We start from the raw sequence: 16,079 nt of genomic DNA, 5'->3' as shown, positions 1-16,079 counted from the left end.
ACTGTAACTGTAGTTTTACTGTGGTATTTTTAGTATAAGCACAGTAAACACAACGCTTACTATGGTTTTACCACTGTAACTGTAGTTTTACTATAGTATTTGTAGTATATGCACAGTAAACACAACTCTTACTATGGTTTTACCACTGTTACCGTAGTTTTACTATAGTATTTTTAGTATAAGCACAGTAAACACAACTCTTACTATGGTTTTACCACTGTAACTGTAGTTTTACTGTGGTATTTGTAGGATATGCACAGTAAACACAACGCTTACTATGGTTTTACCACTGTAACTGTAGTTTTACTATAGTATTTGTAGTATATGCACAGTAAACACAACGCTTACTATGGTTTTACCACTGTAACCATAGTTTTACTATAGTATTTGTAGGATATGCACACTTACCACTAGCTTACTATGGTTTTACCACTGTAACCGTAGTTTTACTGTGGTATTTGTAGTATAAGCACAGTAAACACAATGCTTACTATGGTTTTACCACTGTAACCGTAGTTTTACAACAGTATTTGTAGGATATGCACACTAACCACTAGCTTACTGTGGTTTTACCACTGTAACCATAGTTTCACTGTGGTATTTGTAGTATAAGCACAGTAAACACAATGCTTACTATGGTTTTACCACTGTAACTGTAGTTTTACCATAGTAACTTTGATTTTACGGTGTACTATTTGTAAAGCACAGTAACCACAATGCCTACCACACTTTTAAATGTTTTTTGTGAAGTAATTGTAATTCAGTATTTTTTTTTTCTGTCTTGCAGTTAGGTCAGATCACTTACGCCAGCAGCTCTTTTAAGAAGCAATCTCTGGTAAAAGCCATCGCTGTATGAACTGTAATTCATAATTAATTTACACATAGTTTTGCTCTCTCTCTCTTTCTTTGGTTCATCATGACATTTTTAAAATCTCATAATTTTGACCAATTCTGTTAGAAAGCTGCTAGAATTAACAGGGAACTTGAACTCAAAGCTCCAAGTGCTGATCTTGAAGAAGCTGTCAAAGAGGCTGAAAAGTCCTTCAATGATTCAATCTTTCACAGTAATGTTGAAGACATTTAGCTATAACTGATTTGCTTTAATCAACGCATCCTTATTGTTAGTGTTAATAATACCTTTCCTTACAGTCCTTCCTCTCAAATATTTTGGTCACAGATTTTGTTTAGCACATTGTCTCAACATGTGTGTATTTCTCTTTGTTTCAGGGTAAAGGGAAGACCAAAGGAAGGCCTGTCATTGGATTTGAATTGGGCCATGTTGTGCATTTCTGGAAAAGACCAAAAGCAAAGGCAAACATTCCAATGGTATGTCAATGTTGGTCTGAGCACCTGGACTGAACTGTACTGCAGTTACATTTTGCACAGCATCTGTACATACCCTACAGCCCCATCAGAAACAACAACCAACAAAGTGTCATGTCGAAGTATTAATAATTCATACAATTTACCAAGCCAGCAAATGTATATGATATTGTACAAGTGTACTCATATAATATTCCATGATTTTTCACTTGTACTTGTGTCATTGGCCATTGCCTCAACTCTCATGTTAATTGTGTCCATTGTAAGTAGTCAGAGTGTTTATACCAATCCAGTTTATATTAAGTCCATCATATTCTCTCTATATTAACCTTTACAAATTTTCACTGCCTCTTCCTGTTCTAACAGTACATGATATCTGCCCACACCTCAGAGTCTGCCTTTCTTTCTATGTTGATTTTTATTTAACACATCTGTCTAAGAAGCACAAGTCTGGAAATGCTAGTTTATCTTGTCACAAATCAGATCATTAGTAAATTTGGCCAAATCAGATTGCTTAAAGCTGTCCTTACCAAGAGCAAGAACAACAATAAGAACTATTTTAGCATCCACACCAACGGACGATAGCGTTCTGTTTACTGTTATACACGCTACAGTCATCTGCCATCTGTTGTCAATGTTTTTGTTGTTCATCATGTGATAAATTCTCTTTCTTCCTGTCTTGCAGGATTTCTCACAGACTACTGATATATATACATATAGTGATAGTGACAGGAGTGTCCACAGTAGAGATGAGGGTGTTGCCTGTAGAGGAGAAAGTCAAATAATAATAAAATTATAATTGTTATTAACCAGTAATTTGTCTTGCATTTAGTCACAATAGAAGCAAACAACGATTACAGGACAGATATATTTTAAAGGTAATAATTGTAAAATATTGAAATATTGTTCTAATCATCGTTTGCCTATTAGTTTGTTAAACAGAAGCATTGAATATTATTTGGCATCTTAACGTTTTCTGCAAACAAATTCTCTTTTTATTTTTGACTATTAGACAATCTTTTTAAGGGGTTTTCTATTGCCTATTTCTTAATTACCTCTATACAAATGCATTTCAAATACAATCAACTGCTTGTTTTGTCTTTTTTTTTTTTCCGTAATGGCACAAACTGGAGAGAGAGAATGCTGTTCTGGGCACTTTTTATCTGTGAAAAGTTTGATATGTCAATAAACATTGGGAAATGACTACAAAATGTGTGATTCATTATTTTTTATTATTCTTATAGTTCATCTGGCAGGTCTAAGAATTGCAATTTTGTAAGGTCCATTTCCAGGAAACAGAAGTGATTAATTGTTTACCCTTAATACACTGTAAATGTTACAGAAGCACAATTAAACAGTAGAAAAAAGCTTCATGTTTAATCATTAGAGGTGCATGTTTTTTGTTTTGAAAGCAAATGAAACATTTTGAATTATTGTTCACAGCAATTTATATCAAAGTTTTGAGTTTAAATATTGTACATAAATTTATATTAGTGTGAACATAATTTACTATGGGAACCATTATGCCCTTATTTTAAAAAATAAAATAAAATAATCCTGGTAATCAATAAATCTATTGCTGCATCAAGTTAACCAAACTATCCAATCTGTTGTTCCAGTTTTATGTTGAGTGGGGACAAATAAATATTGAACTGATTATCTGTATTTGCCACAAGAACCTGGAAGATCATGTCATAAATGACCATATTTGGACAAGCAAACGAGACGACTCTGTTCAATTTGGTTGCCATTTGGAACTCGCTGTGATTGGACTATCTTTTAATCCAAATGAAAAACAACGCTTAATGTTACAAAGTCCGTGTTGCTCTTATTACATCAGTAATACCTTCAGTTAACAACGAAGTGTTGCTATGTTGTGAGAACTTCCTAATTTACCGAGATCGTAACCCTAACCCTAAGCAGATCTTAATTAAACTACAAATAACAGCGCCATTTTTTTCGTGTTCTATAGATAGAATGGCAGAGGTTTGTGGGTAATGTAGTTTAAAATGTTTATTATTAAAATAGTGGAAAATGCAATCTTTTTTGAACAAAGGTTTATCTAAACAAGTACACTGTGCAAATATCTATGACATATTTAAGAGGCATGCTGAAATTTGGTTTTTTACTAAGATCATTTTTTAAAACACCTTTATACCACCTTTCCATGAATGTTTGAAAACTGTGTCCAACAATATGTAATTAACATAGCATAAGTAGTTGTCCTGCCAATTTTCTCTTTGACATTATAATCAGACACTGATTTACAGCCATTTGAAATGTTCATTTTTTTGCTCTTCCATGGGACTCTACTGGGCCCCTGGGGATTGAAGGGCAGTCAAAACACACAAATCTATTCTCATCATGGACAGCACACTGTGCTGAGTCACATTTTTTAGATTGTCTTTTCAAAAATTTGCCAATATGTAAGTTGAAAGTCATAGTTTTCTTAGAATAAGAATAGACATTTCCTAATTGAATTGTGTCCATTTATTTCATTAGATCAGGAGCAAGAATTGAGTGATGACAGGAAATGAAGACACCAGTTTAAACAATCAATACATATTGTGACACTTCTTTGTACTATCACACAATGTCAGTGTGTCATTCAGTAAGACAAGGTACAGACCGTGTGGTTTATGCAAAAGCTATACAATTCATGCAATGCAAAGGATCATAATATAAAAGACATCATTTGTATCTTTGTCAAATATTCCTCATCTTTGTCCATCTTTGCAAAACATCAGTAATGTGCATGCTCATCTTATTTATTATACAGTACAGGATTGATGTTGATCTTTCCCTGGTCCATCACCCTCAGCTGTGCATAAAGTGCCTGTAGCAATATACTGTAGTCCATGCAGTCTCTTCTAATGAATCTTTCAGCCTTCCCTTCATGTATTGAATGTCATTAATATGACCAAATGTCGCATCTTGATTAAAACACTCATGGTAATTATGTGTATTGTTTACACAATTAAATGGTGTATTTACCAAACATTCCTAATAAAGAATATTTACCATACTTTATTATCCAATACTTTGTGCTACATCATAAAGACAGCTAAAGTAGCCTATTAAGACAAATGATATTCAAGAGAAATAAAAATGGGTTATGTTAAAACCATATTATTTTAACCAGATGAAGCCTCCCAAATGCATGCATGGTTAAATGTCTTGAGCATCATAGAATCACATTCAGTTTCCTGCTCATCATCAGAGCTCTCTTGGTTTTCTTCCTCTTGCTTGCTTATCCATATCCCTATCTTAATAATCTCCTTCCATGTCATGAACAATTTGAAGTTGTTATCCAGCACACTACAGTACAACTGACGGACAAAAGACATGTGACCAATTTAAATCATATCACTTTATTGTCACAATACCATGATCACAAGTGTACAGGTGGTGACATTTTTTTGTGAAAACTGCAGCATGAAAGTATAGACAACAAATGCTCAATGCAGGCAACACACACATATAAGGGACTCAATACAGGTAGAGAACAATAAGGTAAATAGTATGCTATACAGAGAGCATGAAATTAAAACAATAATCACAGTACGCATACCTTTGCAGTGCAGTGTGGAATGAATCAGTTCAAACAGAATGTCATGGTGCAGAATAATAGCGAGTTAGAGTCCAGACAGTGCAACTGATAGAGAGCAGTGCATATGAGCTTGATGTGCTGTGTATTGTTTCTGGTATAAGTTCAGTGCAGTCTAATTGCCTGTGGAAAAATGTGTCTGCTGGTGCAGGTTCTGCAATAACTTCTGCCTGATGGTAACGATGAGAAAAATCCATGGCTCTGGTGGCTGGAGTCTCTGATGGTCCTCTATGCTTTCCTCACACACCAACTGATGTAAATATCCTGGAGGGACATAACATGTATTTAGGGTGTTGTAAATTAATAAACAATATATATCTTTATTTTTAATTGTTGCATTGGACTTACCATTGATTCTTGTTGGAGATATGAGCCAAATGGATCCCTTCACAACTATTTTGCAGTTGTCATTTGTGAAGTTTACTTTTACGGGCCGTAACATCTGAGCTGTCACAGTAGAATTGTTCAGGAATGCAGTCCTCATCGCAGTTTACTGGCGGTTTCAGGCTGCAATGCTGCATCTGGTGGCCATTGAATTGATATGGTCAACTGGCTTCACCCTCCTTCAAACAAACAAAACAATAAGTCAACAATAATTCCAGAGAAATAGTGTTGATGAATAGGTGCAGGTGTTAGTACTCACCATATTTGGCCAATCCTGCCCAAATTCCAGAGATGATAGCACAGTTGATTTGCCAATTCTAGGAGCTATAAAAAAAAAAAAAAAAAAGTGCATGTGAAAAATGGTAACGGCTGTCTTTTGAGAGATTAACATCCATTGCTATACCCCATATAACCCTAACCCCAACCCGTATAACTACATTGCTTGAATACATACATACCAGTAGAAATGTGCAAATTTTCAGCTCTGTGTTTGGGCACAAGAAGACCATGTTCATTCCTCATTCATCAGGACTGGCTTGCCGGGACTGATTTTCTTTGCTTTTTTTGGTCTTCATCTTTAAAACAATACAATATTTATTGACCCAATTTTTAATTATTATTGTTGTTTAAACATATAAATTAAGCAGTTATAATTATATACTTCAAACTCAAGTTCCCGGGCAACTCTAGCAGTCTCCTGAGTTCATCTGTATACATTTCTATTCAGAGTCTGAGAAAAGGCCATCATGCAAACTCTAAGCTTCTATTTTTCAACAGAGCACAAACTAATGTGTTAAGTGAGGGAGTAAAGAAATAAGATGAAGAGAAATAGGCAGAATTGTGTAAGTTTAACAGAATGAGAAGCAAGCAGCATTAGAAAAAAAAAATTATTTAACAGCAAACTAAAATGAATTATTTTAAATATGATTACCTGCTGATGGTTTTGTTGTAAGCAGTTTAAACGCCTCTTCACACCAAGGATGAGTCCACACCGCAGCTATTTGACATAAAATGACAGAAACAATATGGTTGGAATCTCTTTCAGAATTTTTTTTTCCAGATGTTGAACAATGAAAACATTGACAGCCAATCAAAATCCACCACACAAATAGCCTGAGCATTTAAATGCAGACAACATAACTGCAGCATACGCTTATGATAAAAAGAATGTTATTTTCTGTTAGTGTGAAATATAAACAATTAAAATAGTCATTATAATTCTTGCTCTTGGTGTGAACAGCTTTAAGTGATCTGATTTGGCCAAATTAACTGAAGGTCTGATTTCTCACATGACTAGTTAGAGATGGGAGTGAGTGTTGACTAGAGGAGAAATAAAAAAAATAATCAGTAGACATGCAAGGCTTGGTAAATTGTATTAGTTATTAATATTTCGACATGACACTTTGTTGGTTGGTGTTTCTGATGGGGCTGTAGGGTATGTACAGATGCTGTGCAAAATGTAACTGCAGTACAGTTCAGTCCAGGTGCTCAGACCAACATTGACATACCATTGGAATGTTTGCCTTTGCTTTTGGTCTTTTCCAGAAATGCACAACATGGCCCAATTCAAATCCCATGACAGGCCTTCCTTTGGTCTTCCCTTTACCCTAAAACAAAGAGAAATACACACATGTTGAGACAATGTGCTAAACAAAATCTGTGACCAAAATATTTGAGAGGAAGGACTGTAAGGAAAGGTATTATTAACACTAACAATAAGGATGCGTTGATTAAAGCAAATCAGTTATAGCTAAATGTCTACAACATTACTGTGAAAGATTGAATCATAGAAGGACTTTTCAGCCTCTTTGACAGCTTCTTCAAGATCAGCACTTGGAGCTTTGAGTTCAAGTTCCCTGTTAATTCTAGCAGCTTTCTAACAGAATTGGTCAAAATTATGACATTTTAAAAATGTCATGATGAACCACAGAAAGAGAGAGAGAGAGCAAAACTATATGTAAATTAATTATGAATTACAGTTCATACAGTGATGGCTTTTACCAGAGATGGCTTCTTAGCTGCTGGAGAAGGTGATCTGACATAACTGCAAGACAGAAACAAATACTGAATTACAATTACTTCACAAAAAAACATTTAAAAGTGTGGTAGGCATTGTGGTTACTGCGCTTTACAAATAGTACACCGTAAAATCAAAGTTACTATGGTAAAGCTACAGTTACAGTGGTAAAACCATAGTAAGCGTTGTGTTTACTGTGCATATACTACAAATACTATATTAAAACTACAGTTACAGTGGTAAAACCATAGTAAGCATTGTGTTTACTGTGCTTATACTACAAATACCACAGTAAAACTATGGTTACAGTGGTAAAATCACAGTAAGCTAGTGGTTAGTGTGCATATCCTACAAATACTATAGTAAAACTACAGTTACAGTGGTAAAACCATAGTAAGCGTTGTGTTTCCAAAAAAAAAAAAATATCCTACAAATACTATAGTAAAACTACAGTTACAGTGGTAAAACCATAGTAAGCGTTGTGTTTACTGTGCATATACTACAAATACTATATTAAAACTACAGTTACAGTGGTAAAACCATAGTAAGCGTTGTGTTTACTGTGCTTATACTAAAAATACTATAGTAAAACTACAGTTACAGTGGTAAAACCATAGTAAGCGTTGTGTTTACTGTGCATATCCTACAAATACCACAGTAAAACTACAGTTACAGTGGTAAAACCATAGTAAGCTAGTGGTTAGTGTGCATATCCTACAAATACTATATTAAAACTACAGTTACAGTGGTAAAACCATAGTAAGCGTTGTGTTTACTGTGCATATACTACAAATACTATATTAAAACTACAGTTACAGTGGTAAAACCATAGTAAGAGTTGTGTTTACTGTGCATATCCTACAAATACCACAGTAAAACTACAGTTACAGTGGTAAAACCATAGTAAGAGTTGTGTTTACTGTGCTTATACTACAAATACCACAGTAAAACTACAGTTACAGTGGTAAAACCATAGTAAGCATTGTGTTTACTGTGCTTATACTACAAATACCACAGTAAAACTATAGTTACAGTGGTAAAACCATAGTAAGCTACTGGTTAGTGTGCATATACTACAAATACTATAGTAAAACTACAGTTACAGTGGTAAAACTATAGTAAGCTAGTGGTTAGTGTGCATATCCTACAAATACTATAGTAAAACTACAGTTACAGTGGTAAAACCATAGTAAGCTAGTGGTTAGTGTGCATATACTACAAATACCACAGTAAAACTATGGTTACAGTGGTAAAACCATAGTAAGCTACTGGTTAGTGTGCATATACTACAAATACTATAGTAAAACTACAGTTACAGTGGTAAAACTATAGTAAGCTAGTGGTTAGTGTGCATATCCTACAAATACTATAGTAAAACTACGGTTACAGTGGTAAAACTATAGTAAGCTTGTGGTTAGTGTGCATATACTACAAATACTGTAGTAAAACTACAGTTACAGTGGTAAAACCATAGTAAGCATTGTGTTTATTGTGCTTATACTACAAATACCACAGTAAAACTATGGTTACAGTGGTAAAACCATAGTAAGCTACTGGTTAGTGTGCATATACTACAAATACTATAGTAAAACTACAGTTACAGTGGTAAAACTATAGTAAGCTAGTGGTTAGTGTGCATATCCTACAAATACTATAGTAAAACTACGGTTACAGTGGTAAAACTATAGTAAGCTTGTGGTTAGTGTGCATATACTACAAATACTGTAGTAAAACTACAGTTACAGTGGTAAAACCATAGTAAGCATTGTGTTTATTGTGCTTATACTACAAATACCACAGTAAAACTATGGTTACAGTGGTAAAACCACAGTAAGCTAGTGGTTAGTGTGCATATCCTACAAATACTATAGTAAAACTACAGTTACAGTGGTAAAACCATAGTAAGCTAGTGGTTAGTGTGCATATACTACAAATACTATAGTAAAACTACGGTTACAGTGGTAAAACCACAGTAAGCTAGTGGTTAGTGTGCATATCCTACAAATACTATAGTAAAACTACGGTTACAGTGGTAAAACCACAGTAAGCTAGTGGTTAATGTGCATATCCTACAAATACTATAGTAAAACTACGGTTACAGTGGTAAAACCACAGTAAGCTAGTGGTTAGTGTGCATATCCTACAAATACTATAGTAAAACTACGGTTACAGTGGTAAAACCATACTAAGCTAGTGGTTAGTGTGCATATACTACAAATACTATAGTAAAACTACGGTTACAGTGGTAAAACCACAGTAAGCATTGTGTTTACTGTGCTTATACTACAAATACCATAGTAAAACTACAATTAAAGTGGTAAAACCACAGTAAGCTAGTGGTTAGTGTGCATATCCTACAAATACTATAGTAAAACTACAGTTACAGTGGTAAAAACATAGTAAGCTAGTGGTTAGTGTGCATATACTACAAATACTATAGTAAAACTACAATTACAGTGGTAAAACCATAGTAAGCTAGTGGTTAGTGTGCATATCCTACAAATACTATAGTAAAACTACAGTTACAGTGGTAATGCTTAGGCTAATGTCAATCGTAGGCTAACGTTAGCAGCCGTGCTAACTGTTCCACTAAGCTTCCGTTTTAACACATGACGCCATGGAAGTGATGCAGAAACACTGAAATAATTAAAATAATGAAAAGATTGTCGCGGTCACTTACCTGCTTGAAGGTGTACACGTATCAGGTGGACTGGTCGAACTGAGCCTGGCTGGTGACGTAATTGCCGTAGAAGATGCTGCGTGGTATTTGTACGCAACTGCTCTCCATCGAAGTTAAAGGATAAATCCAGACGAGACGTGTGTCTTTGGCACCTTAAAAATGTGGAATTAACAAGTTTAATACAAACGTTTTGTATGCTGAGAAGACCGAGCACTGTTTAATTTGCTTTCTAACCTTTAATAAACGTGTATTTAAAAAGGAGGAAAAAAAATACACATTAGCGCCTCTAGTGGACGGTTCACCCGAAAAGTGCAGCTAAATGTACCTGGAGATACGTATTTCAGGTTCTGCAGAAATGTAGGCAGAGTCACGTATTGCCAATGAGCCTGGGTTGCATTATACACCATGCTCACATCTAATATGTAAAAAAAAAATTGTTTTCCAAAAGATTTTGTAATGTCTCTTCTCACATGTAACGTTAATGATTTTTAGCCATCTCTGTAAATAAAATACACAAAGACTGAATGAAATTCTGTCTCAATTACAAACTCAATTACATAACTTGAATAGTAGTAACAACCAACTTAATTTCAGTTTCTTTACATATTTAACATGTTAATACATTTAGATCAAAACATTTACATTATAAAGAATCCATAGAAAAGTACGGTGACGCATTGCTGCCACACACTTATTTTTTTTCCCACTCAGCTATGTCGTTATAACGAGATCTTTTCTCGTAAAAACGAGATCTTTTCTCGTAAAAACGACATCTTTTCTCGTTAAAACGACATCTTTTCTCGTAAAAACGACATCTTTTCTCGTTAAAACGACATCTTTTCTCGTAAAAACGACATAATTTTCTCGTTAAAACGACATCTTTTTCTCGTTATAACGACATATCATGTCATACGATCTGATGTTCCTGTTATAGACATTATGTGAGGGAGCTAAACGTTTGTCCGCGCTGCCTTCGCCACAGTCCTGACCTAAAGGAGGATGCACGCTGCTGGAGTTAGAATACACTAGCTATATAGCCTATAGAAATACACTGTTTTAATAATTTTAATGTAATTGTTTCAATTGTAGCAGCATGTTTATTAGGATTAATCTCCATACTAATCTGCCCTCAGACCCAGAGGATTTAAGATGATCAGATCAAAACTGTTATTTCTGACTCTGAGCTTGGAATATTATTTGGATGAAAGTTTGATTTTACAGAAAATGTAAATAGTATCAGAAATAAATAAAAGAAAAATGACACACGGTTTGATCGTGTTACGATTATGATGATTTCGTTCTGTTTAAAAAAATGAAAATAAATAAAGACAGATTTTTTTTTCATGAAAAGAGAGCTTATGCTTTAATATTTGTGCGTGAGCGGCCCGGAAAAGCCACTTTTCGACTCAGCTTGTCTTTACGGTCTGTCCCATCATGCAGAATAAATGTTCCTCTGATGTACCGCCCAGGGCTGCGTTCTCCGATAACGTTGTCTCTTAGCGTGCTACGAAGACTCAAAAGGTACACCTTAACTACAGGTATACCTTTCCTACGTGTGTTCTCCAAACTATACCTTAGGATATTGCTTAAGGTAAACCTTCTTAAGTGCGACCTTAGCAGGTGCTGTCCATGGTGGAGGTGCTGAATAGGTTGATATCGATGCCTCGGTGATCAATTGTGCGCTCTTTCCTTCACAGCGGTATAGGTAAAGTATTGAGAAAACAATGTTTTTTTTCCATAAAGAAGCGTTTTAGAAATAGTACAAACTGCATTTATCGGGGCTCATTGAAATATGTACATGCAGAAATACATGTGTATGTGTTTCAACTTATTCTCATCATTTTGCGTACGAATAACACGACTTTGCAATTAACTTCAATGGAGAGAGGATGCATCATCTTTTATATAGATGATATAAAAGATGATGCGTGGTATTTGTATGCATCCTCTCTCCATTGAAGTTAATGGGAAGGATTGGCGTATCATATGCACGCAAAATTGGACTTTGGCGTATGCATTACACACTATTACTCTCCGCGCACGGCGCCGTCTTTGATTTAAAACAAGTACTCACTGTCTCGCTGCCAGGCCCGGATTGGCTAATCGGGAGGACCGGGAGAATTCCCGGTGGGCCGGTCCGTTTTTTTGGCCGCGAGGGCCGGTGTCCCTAGCTGCCTGCACTCACAGCAGTCGCCAGGGGCGGACTGTCCATCGGGAGAATTTTTGGCCCGCTACCCTCCAATTTTTATTATTATTATTTAATATTGTTGTTGTTGTTGTTTTTGTTGCCGGCCTAATGTACTAAAGTGGTTATTTCAGAATTAGCCATTCAATAGTAAAACTCTAATAAATCATAAATCGGTTAGTCTTGACTGGCACGCGTTTCGTCTCGCGCGCGCTCCGCGCATCCGCGCGTCCGCCGTCCGCCAAAACGACGCGAGACTGAAGTAGAAGTGCCCAGGTGGAGCAGAGAGACAAATCTGTCCTGTTTAGGACCTAAAGCGCAGGTCTGTTACATCTGTAAACAGACTATTGTAGTTTTATCTTTGTTTACTTAAGTATTGAACTGCTAACAAATGTTAATCTATAAAAAATATCGTTTTAAAACAGGTTTAGGGAGCTACCCTTATAAAAATTAACTGTGGTTTTACAAAACATGTTTACTATAGTTATACAATAATTATACAATATACAATGGTTTTGCTACACTATACTTTCACCATGGTATAAAATTATGATTATACTAATGGGAATCAATCCTAAAAAACCCCCCCAAAAAACATGGTTACTATGTTTACCATAGGCTCAATAATATCATGGTTAATTTTCCTTAGGGCCAAACATGACCCATGATAATGCAAAACATGTTTAGTTTTAAGATTTTTTAATAAAGATATATTCAAGATGTAGCTAATTTTTGTTGTTTTAATTTTAACATTACGACAATAACACATGGTCCTAATGTAGTGGCCCTCTTTTTTCTGTTGCCCTTTTTTCTATCAAATGTTTTAGTGCTAATCATAAATTATATATAATTTTGAAAGTTTAGAAGCTCAAGAACCATCCTGGTGGCTGTCTCCTCCCCCTTAGCAGCAATGTCAAGTGTCATTTTACCAAATTACAACTTTTTACAATCTTGACAAAAACATGTCTTTAAAAAGGTCTCAGTATTTCTGCAATAATCTGCTGATTGTCTTCTTTAAAAAAGACCAACCTTAGATCTGTACTGTATAGGTGGTTGTAAAGGTCGAGATGTGTTTATGAAAAAAGTGACACAAGATACAAGAAAATTTGTTTAAAAAGTAAACACACATGAGAGACAGAGAGATTAAAAGAGATTAAAAGGCAAATTGGAAGTTCAAGAGATAGCATTTAATTATTTTACCCAGTTGATTTCAACTTTTCTTTATGTGATGATGAAAAATATTGTTGTCCAGGGTTTCAAATTTTGGTGTGGGATGGCCTGGATAAGTGTGAGATTTCCCGGCCTGAAATTTTGTCTCAGTCCGCCCCTGGTTAACGTCAAGCTAGTTAGGAGCAGTGCAAAACAACGATGTCTGCAAATCACCGTTCATGTTTATGTATCAAACCTTTTCTTGTACTGTTGCTCTTCAGCAGCAGCAGCCTCTAGTCCAGTTTGCTGCTAAGAGTGAACAGCCAGGCCCCGTAACATTAACAAGCACCAGTCATGAGCCCAACACACTAGAATGGGCAGGTAGGACAGTGCAATACTTGTTCTATTCTTTATTTGTGTTTAAGGACTGAACAATTTTGCACAGAATATATATTCAGATATTGCAGAAAAGGACATTGTGATGTTTAAAAGAATAGTGTTAGACATTTACCCTTTAATGTTCTCATTTATGAAAAATATTTGAACTTATGAAGCAGCTGTTTACTTGAAAAAGACATGATAGTGTCATTAGAAAGTTTAATACATTTTATTTTAATCTTTATTTTATACATATAGCTTAATATACATTTGTATTTATTTGATATTTTTTCATTTCAAGGTTTGGATATTTATGAGCACTAATTCTAACAGAAAATAGATACTGATACTGTTAAACATTATATTGTGTTAACTGTTCAAATAAATCTTCACTGTGAAGCAACACTTAGGCTACTGTATTTGCACTGAATTGGAAATGACGTCATTTTAATATAGTCAGTCGTGAACTAAAGTGGGCCGGTCTAAGGCTTGAAACTCCAGGGCTGAAAAGGAGTCCCACTCCGGCCCTGCTCGCTGCCATAGCTATAAAGTTTGTGTAAACTCATCTTTCTTTTTATAGACTCATAGCCTTTTCTGTCAAATGGTTCGCCCGCTGATGTGCCTCGAAATAGTAATTAAAAAAAGCTAACAACCATGGAAACTTTATTAATGAAAACACTTCCATACACTGGCCAGAGGAGAACTGGTCCCCCGACTGAGCCTGGTTTCTCTCAAGGTGTTTTCTCCATTTCTGTCACCTGTGGAGTTTTGGTTCCTTGCCGCTGTCGCCTCTGGCTTGCTTGGGGACACTTTCCATCCATATCGTATACTATTTGAACTGAACTGGATGATGATATCACTGAATTCATTGATGAACTGCCTTTTACTGAAAATTGATTGTTTACAATAATGCGTTACTTACACACTATTGTTCTGTTTAAATACTGTGCAGTTGCTTTGACACAATCTGTATTGTTAAAAGCGCTATATAAATAAAGGTGACTTGACTTGACACTGGGTGTAGGCTATAACAACTTAAGTATTTTATGTGTAAAATTTTAAAGTAAAGTAAAAAATGCAATTTTAATACTAAATCAGATTTTATATTAAATGTTCATATAAAATTTTCTATTTGTAATTAAACTGCGATGTAAAAAAGCTTTTTGCGTGGTGCCCACTAGCGGTATGAACCGTCAGCAGCGGTAAGGTATAGCTAAGAGCGCTCCAGACCAACCTTACGAACGTATGACTTACAGAAGGTATACTTAACAAAGAAGGTTTCGGAAAACACATATTAACGATAAGGTACTTCTTAAGGTACAACTTAAGAACGACGTAGCGTTAAGGTGGTTTCGGAGAACCCAGCCCTGCAAATTAGTCACAATAACGTTTCTTTGCAAGTCTCATATAAAGCTCACTGCACTTTTCGGGTCGGCGGTACCAGCGCGATCCCTTACTTTGTGATTACAGAGGAATGAAATATAAATGTCTGCTTTATTTTATGAACTTCCACAATAACAACAAAACGTTACAAATTGCCTTTGTAAAAATACAGGGTGCGCTCTCGCAATTTATGTCTCTCTATGCAGCTTGAAAGGTCTACTTCAATAAAAGAATCGAAAACAAAATTGTGTTTACTTAATTCGTATAAATCCAACAAGAGGTAGTGTACAGTCTTTCCCGTGTGAGTTCATTATCTGTAACCTACCATTGTGCTTACACTCAGAGCCAGCGCAGCATATTTCCACAGTAGGCTATAATCCAGATGAAAAACCGGATTCGTGGCTTGATTCAGCTAAAAATAAAATTTAATAATATATAATAAATAATGTATAATTTGTATATAATCATAAGTATCAAGGCCGCCCAGGCATGTTAAATTAATATTCAAGCAATAAGCTCATGTGTTTTACCCACGAACAAAAATATGAAGAATCAAGCTTTTCGTTTTTCCGTTTCTCAAACAAAATGAAATAATAATAATATAGGCTACTCAAATTGTTATTATGCTTATTATTATTATTATTATTATTATTATTATTATTATTATTATCATTATTATTATTATTATTATTATTATGATTATTATTATTATTGGGCGTATTATTATTTTTATTATAAAATATTTTTGATTGATTTAACAGCAAATCGAAATATGAGCAGAAATAAATAAATAGAATTCATAATAAGGAAAATATAATAATAGGCCTAATAATAATAATAATAATAGCTTCTTCTTCTTCTTCTTCTTCTTCTTCTTCTTATTATTATTTCGTTTTGTTTGAGAAACAGAAAAACGAAATTAAGATAGATTTGTTTGTATTTTTGTATTTGTATTTATTCTGCATGATGCGAT

The 16,079-nt window shown here is 34.8% G+C and overlaps 1 long non-coding RNA gene across 1 annotated transcript; it reads right to left on the bottom strand.

The window, feature by feature from the left end:
* Nucleotides 1-4,674: 4,674 nt before the first annotated feature.
* On the bottom strand, nt 4,675-10,234 carry LOC141337525 (uncharacterized). The gene is made up of 8 exons (XR_012355766.1): nt 10,012-10,234; nt 7,316-7,358; nt 6,823-6,921; nt 6,246-6,311; nt 5,773-5,889; nt 5,574-5,638; nt 5,279-5,493; nt 4,675-5,194 (listed from the first exon to the last, which is right to left on the bottom strand). It is a non-coding gene; the product is annotated as an uncharacterized lncRNA (long non-coding RNA).
* Between the last annotated feature and the right edge of the window lie 5,845 nt (nt 10,235-16,079).

Source organism: Garra rufa, chromosome 6 (assembly GCF_049309525.1).
Source record: "Garra rufa chromosome 6, GarRuf1.0, whole genome shotgun sequence".
NCBI lineage: Eukaryota > Metazoa > Chordata > Actinopteri > Cypriniformes > Cyprinidae > Garra > Garra rufa.
The sequence above is the reverse complement of the archived record's forward strand: the minus strand, read 5'-3'. Positions and strand labels throughout refer to the sequence as shown.